The 8,892-nt window shown below is 37.1% G+C and overlaps 1 protein-coding gene across 1 annotated transcript in view; it reads right to left on the bottom strand.

The window, feature by feature from the left end:
- Positions 1-1,904: 1,904 nt before the first annotated feature.
- The window catches only part of KIF5C (kinesin family member 5C), a 92,859-nt gene continuing 85,871 nt past the window's right edge, over positions 1,905-8,892 (bottom strand). Inside the window, exon 26 of the mRNA XM_067299424.1 lies at positions 1,905-5,672. The gene's annotated coding sequence lies outside the window, so the exon portion shown is untranslated. The remainder of the gene's footprint in view (positions 5,673-8,892) is intronic.

The raw sequence follows: 8,892 nt of genomic DNA, 5'->3' as shown, positions 1-8,892 counted from the left end.
CTGCTAGATGATAAATTTAAGGTCTGAGTTTTATCAGAAATATATTTTCATTTATAGCATTCACTGTTGTTCTAGGGCTGCAAACCCCTATCCTTTCCTTTTTACGGTACTTTCGTGTAAGCTGAATCTTGAAATGGATACAATAATTTGTGGTGTTTTGATACAGAGTTAATTGACTGATGCAATCCAACATCCTGAAAATGAAATTGTTGGGATACACTTGCAAACAGTCTCCTCTGTAATTGAATTCATCCTCCAGGCACAATCTTTATCTAGGGGATCTGAAATGTGCATCTTTGACTCATGGAAAAATCTCTGTGGTGTGGCACTGTACAGCATTTGCCTTTGTCTGCAGAACTGGAGCAGAACGCTTGGGACTCCCAAGCTTCTTTCCTAATATAAACTGTCTAAATTTGGCTTCAGCAGGCAGGATGAGGTTTTCAGTGTTCTTCATTCTGCACGCAATAGCTTCTCAGCCAGCCAGCATACAGAAGTAGTGCCTTCTGTGCACCAAAAGTAGTAAGATCAAAAACACTCACTTATATAAATAATTGACCATTACTCTCCAAGTTCAAACAGACTAATTTCTATGTCCACTATTACATATCAGAAATACTGGGTTAATCAACAGGAACATATTAGTACACCTATGTAATTACTGGTTGCTCAGTGGCGTTTATTTAGCTACTAAAGACCAGGACTGGTCGTGTTGACCATGAGGCTTCTATTGGTAACAACTACCCATCATCAGCATGAAAACCGATACGGCCTAGCTGCAAGTGCCTTCAGATGCTTCCGGGCTCCTAGTAGGTCCCAGGTGAAAGCAACATGAGCGTACATAAGTAACGATGCAAAAACCACGTAATGCTCATTAGAAATCCACTCAAAAGCAAAAATAGAACAATCATTTCTACAGAAATTCTGGAGTTCCATAAATTTGCATTGTTGAGTAGAAAAATACTCTAGAAAATAATTGAGAAATACTCAAAGTAATAATTACTGAAAAGAATCAGTTTATAAAGCTCCCGTATGACTTAAGGGAAGTGGCAAGGATACAGAAACTTCTACTCCATTACATTGTAGTGTGTATAAAATAATATTCCTATAAAAATGGAAGTGTATGCAAAGAATAAGAAGAAGAATCTCCCTGTCATCCTCCAGGCTACTAAAACAAAACAAAACAAAATAGGAAGAAGGAAGAGTTCCATGAAAGGTAGTAAAGATGACACAATTATTTAAAACAAAGCAAAACCCAACTGTTCTGTTCATTTCCCAGCAAGTCATCCAGGGTTTCTAATTATTTTCCATGTACTTAGGGGAGAGGCTAAAATCCAAACGACGTTTGAGAATGGGGACTCCAGCAGCTTTGAAGAGTTCCCATTAAAAGGCTAGCTCTTACATTGCCCAGTCACGGGCAGAACTCCCCTACATCGAAGACGCTGTACGTACGTGTCACCCAACACTGCAGTGAGAACACCTGCAGAAGATGTGGCGAGGAGTCAGTGACCGGCAGAGTACGCGGTAGCAGGCCCAGCCTGTGAAACTACACACCGACCAAAGTCCCCTCAGGGCCAGGCACACGTATTCCATTTTGTCAACCACGTCTAGCTGCTTCCCGCACAGTAGTTTCTCAAGGTCAGCACAGCTGAGCTAAGGAAATAGTTCCAGCAGCTTTAAGGGGCCCTTGGGATACCATGAGTCGGGTCCCAGGGGCGGCTGACCCGTGCCTCCAGCAGCCTCCGGTCAGCAGCGCCTCCGCGCAGGTCCCGGGGCTCCCCGTGCAGTCTGTAGTGCAAGGCCTTTAATAAACCCATCCCGTTTAACCCCTAATGAACCCGAGCGTCTCTCTCCGCCAGTATCCGACCCTCTCTTGCCCACCTGGCTGTCACAAACATGCACGCAAGAAAGTTTAGTTCAGTTTTATTTTCCACTGTAACAGTTTTCAAATGATACATCATGCAGTCTGCCAGTGTATCCATCCGTCTTTGATAGAGTTTCAGAACGAAGATAAAAGACTTATCTCCAAGGGATGGGGGAAGAAGGGTTCAGATCTGCTAGTAAGAGTTTAATACATTTCAGCATCATTTGATGCAATGGCAAAAAATTTCCCCTTGTTACCACCAAAACGTGTCCACAATTTATTTTTTCCTAAAATGAACACTACTGTAAAGATACATAGAGCCCAGAGAATACACATCTGCAGTACACATTACACACTTTACAAACTAGACATGTATAATTCTACAGAATGCTTCAACCCCCGTATTTCTCCCACAATGAAAAGTGTTTCAAATTGACACGACTGTGAGAGCAAGACACAAACTTGCGGAGTGGTGTTCCATCCTGTATAGCAGATGTTGTCCAGTGCATTTTTCAATTCATACAGTCGCATTAAAGGTGAACATCAAAGCAAGGGTAGATTAAGATTATCCTGTTAATTTATATTTTTCATTCCCTTTAACTTCTAATTGATATCGACTTCATTTTCACAAGGTCTTTCTCCTCGAAACCTCATGGTCTCCTCCAATAATGGAAATCTGATTAGGCCTGTTCATTTGGGACCTGCACAACCATTTGATTTAACTTCCAACTTATTAAAATTAAACAATTTTAAGCTAAAAATAACTTCCAACCATTTATTTCCAAGCCTTATTTATCATTTTTTCAGGCAAATGTGAATCTTAATTCATTAGGCTTTACAAAATGAAGTTTAAAAGTTATTTAAAAGGTTCTGCAGGCAGAAATTATTACAATGAAGTTTGTGATTTATTTTTTAGTTTTAAATATATTCAGGATAATCCACTCTCACCCTTGTTGAGTAAAGTACAAACTTAAAAATGTCAGCCAAGATCTTTCCAGGTTAAAAAAAAAAAAAAATTGCTTTAAAGAAAAGTCAATGAAATATGAATTCAAGGACAAACACAAGATATTTGAACTAATTCAATAAAAGAAGCTCAAGTGAGCAGGAAATTGTTGTTAATTATTAGCAAAAAGAACAATATACATTTTAGTTTCATCTTAAGTTTTCTATTCGTGAACAGTGTTTCCAACAAAATTTGTCCCATGCATGACTTCAGATGTGTAATTTAATTTGCACTATATAAATCACAAATTGAAAATTAAGTCTAGAATAAATATAAGACAACATTCAAAGAGCAAAGAAAGAAAAATTAAGATAGCATCAAGTAGTGGAAAATAGCAGGACAGGTTTTGAACTCTGCAGAGCAGATGTGTGGTTTTTATTTCTACATACAAAATGTGTAAGACTTAAAAATGGTAGAAAAGTTGAGTATACATTATGCAATACAAACTTAAATTGCCTAGTTAAAATAGGCTTATAAAATAAAAATCTATAAGGAGAATAAGTGTAATCGACAGTTAATTATTTCCAATTTAGTAAATATCTTCTGTGTTCCTTTGAGAACTTCAGCATAATAGATCTTTTCAACATTTCAGTCATAGAAAGTTCTCTTGCAGTCTTGATCTAAAAGTTAGCTTGGAGAAACTTTTATTATTTTGGCTAGAGAACTGACTGGCTGATCAGCACTAGCGCAACTAAGAAACGTCAAAGCTAACTTATTACTCAAGCTCAAGATAACTGTCTGAACTGTCAGATGTTAATGATGATGATATGGGAACTCATGAAATTTTTTAAGCTAATGCTGCATTTGAAATGCAATTCTATAATAAACTTTGAATTCAGTTTACAGAACAGAAGTTTATAGTCTTGTTGTATTTTCATTGTACAAGAAAACAATACAAAATCTTTGATGGTAACTGTTTGGTGTTCCTTAAGATAACTGTTTTAGAACCAAAACAAGAGGATAATTATTTCATTCATAATAGAAATTTCAGCCATGAACAGCTGATAAGATAGTACAGATTAGTTTTGAATTAGCAATTTTGTTAAAGATTGCATATGGCAAGTTCACAGTTCATTTTTCTGGCAGTGCACACGCACATAAAGAAAAATATAAAACGTCAGAAGATACAAAATAAATTAAATACATGAAAATTTGCAACTTTGTTAAATATTTTTAGCAAAATGCTCCCCAAAATAGTGCAACATTAAAAAAAAAAGTTAAATTAATTCTAACTTACTTGGCAACAACTGAGAGCTCTTAAATAATTTCAGTAGAAAAAAAAATCTAAAATCAATTCACAATCTATCAAAGGATTTCAATTAAATTAAATGATTAAATACTTTTATGTTTACTAAGAGATAGACATGTTCAGAAATAAAAAAAAATTAATCTCAAATTAAATAAGAGCAAACAGCTGCCAGACAAGGCTAGAGGGATATACTCAGCTGTAACCTTCCTAAAATCCACACTTTAAGACATAACATTGCATAATATGCACATTTGAAAATGAGGATATGTATGCGCGACACACAAGCGGTAGGCACACGTTAGGGCAGTAACTTCAGCCTGCCATCCTAACTTTTACCAGAATGATTCCAGTGCCCCCTTGCTGAGAAGATGGAAACTTTCTATCTGGCACTAAGGAGATCCAAGAAAGGCAAGTGGTTTCATCCTTTACTCAATGAGCATAAGTATACTATCCATAAGACAACTTGCATATTATAACTTGACAATATGCAAGCAATAAATACATTCTTTTCCCCTTGCAATATGCTCTTCATTTCTTAACACATATATCCTAAACTTGGTCTGCAAGGACAGCTTGAGTATATAACCCTCACCTCCTTTTGGACCCTCTATACATAATTTTTTTTAAGGTAGGGTCTCAGACTGTTCACTCCTGCACCTGAATTCCAGTGCGAACAGATCAGGGCTTGCCGAAGGCATGCGGGAAGGGGAAAGGAGGGGATGTTTGTCAGCTTTTCAGGGGCGAGATTTCTGCAGCATTCTGCAGCTTTCAAAATTTCATCGAGAACAATGCTTACAAACACATGGCTAGCCATCACATTCCAGGAAAACCCACCACCGTAGGGAGAACTACAAGCAGCTCAGATCTTAATTTTAAGATAGGTCACACAGATATATTCATGTAACTACCAAACTTCAAAAACCTAGATCTATACTAACAGATTTCTCTGCATCCCATTTGATCTTTACCAGGTACTGCAATAGAGGTTATTTTATACAGTCCAAAGATTTTACCAGGATATTACAAATGGTTCTTTGGGGAAATTTACTTCCGAAAATGTAAGCAGTAAAATTAAACCATATAGCAGCACATTTTCATCCCCTAAAAATATAAAATAATATGTATATTATACAGTAAATCAGTCATGACAGAGCACAATCACCTGCCTTTGATGGCACTTGGTCATTGAATTAATTCTTTGATGCCAGAAGTCGGGATTTATGGATGCAACAGAGTACTTCAAAAAGCATCAATCTGAGTGTAGAAGCCCCAACCTAACCAGCGCCAAGAGTCAAATGCAGTCAGTGAAATATTCCGAATGGCAGACTTCCTATCGTTACTTAGATGGTTATGTTAAATACATTGTACAAGTATTTGTAGAAGAGTTGAGCTGAGCACTTCTGTACACCTGGAGATCCTACGAAGCTCAAAGTATCTGGGACCAGTGCATCGCTGATGGCTGTAGGAAGCGCGTGATGAATAGAACGTGGATCAGGTTGAAGAGGAAAAAAGAAACTAGTGACTTAATGACAGTTCTTAACATGCTAAGTGGAATTGACCTGTCAAAAGAGAGCAAGAAAGGTAATACTAATTAGTGGATGTTTTAGATTACAAAGCAGATACGCAACATGACAAATAAATACCTATACTTCACAGAAACTTGATATGCAGCAACTAAATAGCTTCAATAACAGCAGTGAAACTAGATTCAGTTGTAGCATATTTTTAATGTTTTCATGACCCTGACAGGAAATCAGGGTCTCTGTTGCCAAGTCTCAGGAAAATTGTGTCAGATTTATCTTTAAAGCTACCAGCCCACAAATTGGCACAGTCACAATGAAACAATTAGCTTGATGAAATTCATTCCTTACCACCTGTAAAATAGCATTATGGCGTGTCTAAATACATCCTTACACACTATCTAGAGGTCTAGCTTCTCTTCCCCCTCCCCCCACCATTATCGCTCTAGTCTTTTAATAGGATTTTTCTCTTGATGGGGAGGCACTAGGATATGCTGAAGACTAAGTGTGCAGGAATCTTCGCAATGGGATATGCAACATTAAACAGCTGTAAATAACATTATATATAAAATGAGTAAGGAACATAACTCAAATGCAGTTTTTCGAGTGCATTTCAAACATATTATAAGATGAAAGGAATAATAATTAAGAAAAAAAACCCAAAGACCACAAATCCAAAGCAATCCTTCTGTTCCACATTTCCTGACAGAGAGGTGCTTTCCTGAGGTGCACATATCTATCTCTGCATTCATATTATACAGACATCTTCCCCACTAAGATAATGATAATTCTTTCCAAAAGCAAAGTTCAAGGTAGTTTACCAAGTACAAAAGTGATTTAAAGTTGATTATAAAACATTTGAAAAACAGACTTCTAAAAATATTTTAACTACACATTTCTCATTAGTCATATGGAAAGCAACACTAGACAATCTCCAGAAGTCCCTTCCGACCTCAACTATATTCTGTGATTCTGTAACACGAGTAACTTTGAATTTGCCTAGTATTTTTCTTAAAACTAGTTTAATTAGCTAATACAAAATCAGCATTATAAAAATAGCAAAGTTTTGCCCTATTAAACATTTTCTTCATTTTCTTGTATGATTATATAAAGCAAAACTTGTTAATATTCAGGATCAAGTTAAAAAAAAAACAAACAAAAAACACCCCCTCCCCCCCCCCACAGTGCAGTCACTTTTTTTAAGTTTACCCAGAATTAATGCTGGGATTTGTAGTTAGCTCCTAGTTGTCGTCCTCATTAACACCTCTAAGGAAACTAGGATGGTTTCTAATTCCTGTATCTTATTGACTAGCTTAACTGCAGCCTGGATAGATTAAATAGAGATATTCATCTTGCTCAAGGATGGGGAGGTGCTGGGAACATACCAGAGACTTCAGGATAAAGGAATGCGTACAGAGAAGAGCCTGCTTGCTTAGCGTATTTCATGCATACAGATCCCAGTGACAGTAGCTTTAATAATTTCAGTAGACCATGATGGCGCATTAGTGCTATTGTCTGCATATCTTCATTTCAATTCTTTCGTTCTCTTTCAAAATAAGGTATCAGACAAGTCTGAGCAAATATTAAGAGGACAAGATAGGCAGATAACAAGCCTCCTTGAGACTGGAAACATGGATGTAGACACATCATCAACATATTTGGTTTTCTAAGTCTGCTCTTGGTCTGCCTGTCCAATGTTTCCACGCAGCACCTGAGCATACCCAGTGTGCCAGTCTGCTTACAGGTAGGTCAGTACCAGGAGAGCATCCTGCAGGCTGCAGCTCACTAATTTAGAAAGGTGTGGCAAAAATGGACATAGCAAACCTGTAAAAGTTTGGATAAAGCACCTGAAGTGCTCTCTGACAAAGCGTCTCAAGTGTTTAATGGTATCATCCACACTTTGTCTTCTTCCTTCATAGTCAGCTGCCCCAGAGCTGTTAGTGTCCCTCCGGTGGGTGGGAGCCTGGAGCAAGTCTGTTAAAGCAGGAGCTGCAGGAGTGCGGCACCACGGTGCCTCACCTCTCCATCAGCAAAGTGGCAAACGGGAGCGTGTCCTCTAGAGGGGGAATTCTGAGCAGGTCATTGTGCGAACGTAAAGACAAGTTCAAAATGAGCTGATTTATACCAACACAAATCTGACCACATATTTTAAGCATGAAAATAATTCAACATCGATTTGTGCCACTTAATCCGCTTTTCCCCCTTATTCACTACAATCTGACAGTTACTAACTAGCACACTGGGACATTCAAGTTCTCAGACCCTGCATTTATGTTTATTTACATTTCTAAAACTTATTACTACTATAGTTTTTAATAATTTTTTAAAAAATCATATGAAACCAGATTGCATAGTGGTTTTGATAATTCTGTGCTCTTTTTGACCTACACTTTGTGGGGCAATAGGAGAAGCAGAAAGTAAAAACGATTTGTTTTGTCTAACTAAAGACAAATACATACTGTAGTTTTTGCTTTTTTTTTTTCCCCAGATATTATTTGAAAAAAAACTTAATATTAACCTTTTTGAAACTGGGGTTGTGTTTAGTTACATGTCAAAACTATTCCCAATTATTTTATGTCCCATAAATATGACAGTATATAACTCAGTTCTCTAGCTCATCAGCAGAGAAACACATTCATCTACATTATGGATTTGCAGCTATGCAGAATTTAGGCAAATTGTTCTTTAAAATATTGTTAGTATAGTTCTCCCCCCAAATTTCAAAAACACATTAAAAAATTACACTAAAAATATTTCAAGTATTTTTATTAACACAGAATAGATTGAATTATGAGAGCTGACTCAGAACTGTGTTACAGAAATACACATTTCAAATCCCCAAGGCTGTCTCCACGAAACCCTGGCATAAATTCAGCTACAAGGTTGTAGCAATACTAGTGCCATCTTCTCATAGATATATACCACAATCCACGTCAAACAGGACTGGTATTGCAGCAGTTGTCCTGTTAGCTGCACCAATGTAAACTTCCTTTTTCATAATTTCAGAGTATCTAGATTTGGTATATAACCCAGGTAACAATTTCATTGCAGTTGTATTTGTGAAAATTTCTGCAGTGTGGACGGAGTGAATAATTCTCTCTTGGAAATTCAGACACTCCTTGGCCTACTGTGACTTCTTTTTAAGCCAGCTACCAGCAATTTACAATTTTATGACTACATTTTATTAATGCCCACATTTCTTTCTTTCCTGTCTACTGCTGTTATTCATCAAATGCTGAGTTCTCTGGGGTAGAAATCA

This window comes from Apteryx mantelli, chromosome 6, assembly GCF_036417845.1.
Source record: "Apteryx mantelli isolate bAptMan1 chromosome 6, bAptMan1.hap1, whole genome shotgun sequence".
NCBI classification, from domain to species: domain Eukaryota; kingdom Metazoa; phylum Chordata; class Aves; order Apterygiformes; family Apterygidae; genus Apteryx; species Apteryx mantelli.
Note: the sequence above shows the minus strand (reverse complement) of the source record. Positions and strands in the feature narration are given on the sequence as shown.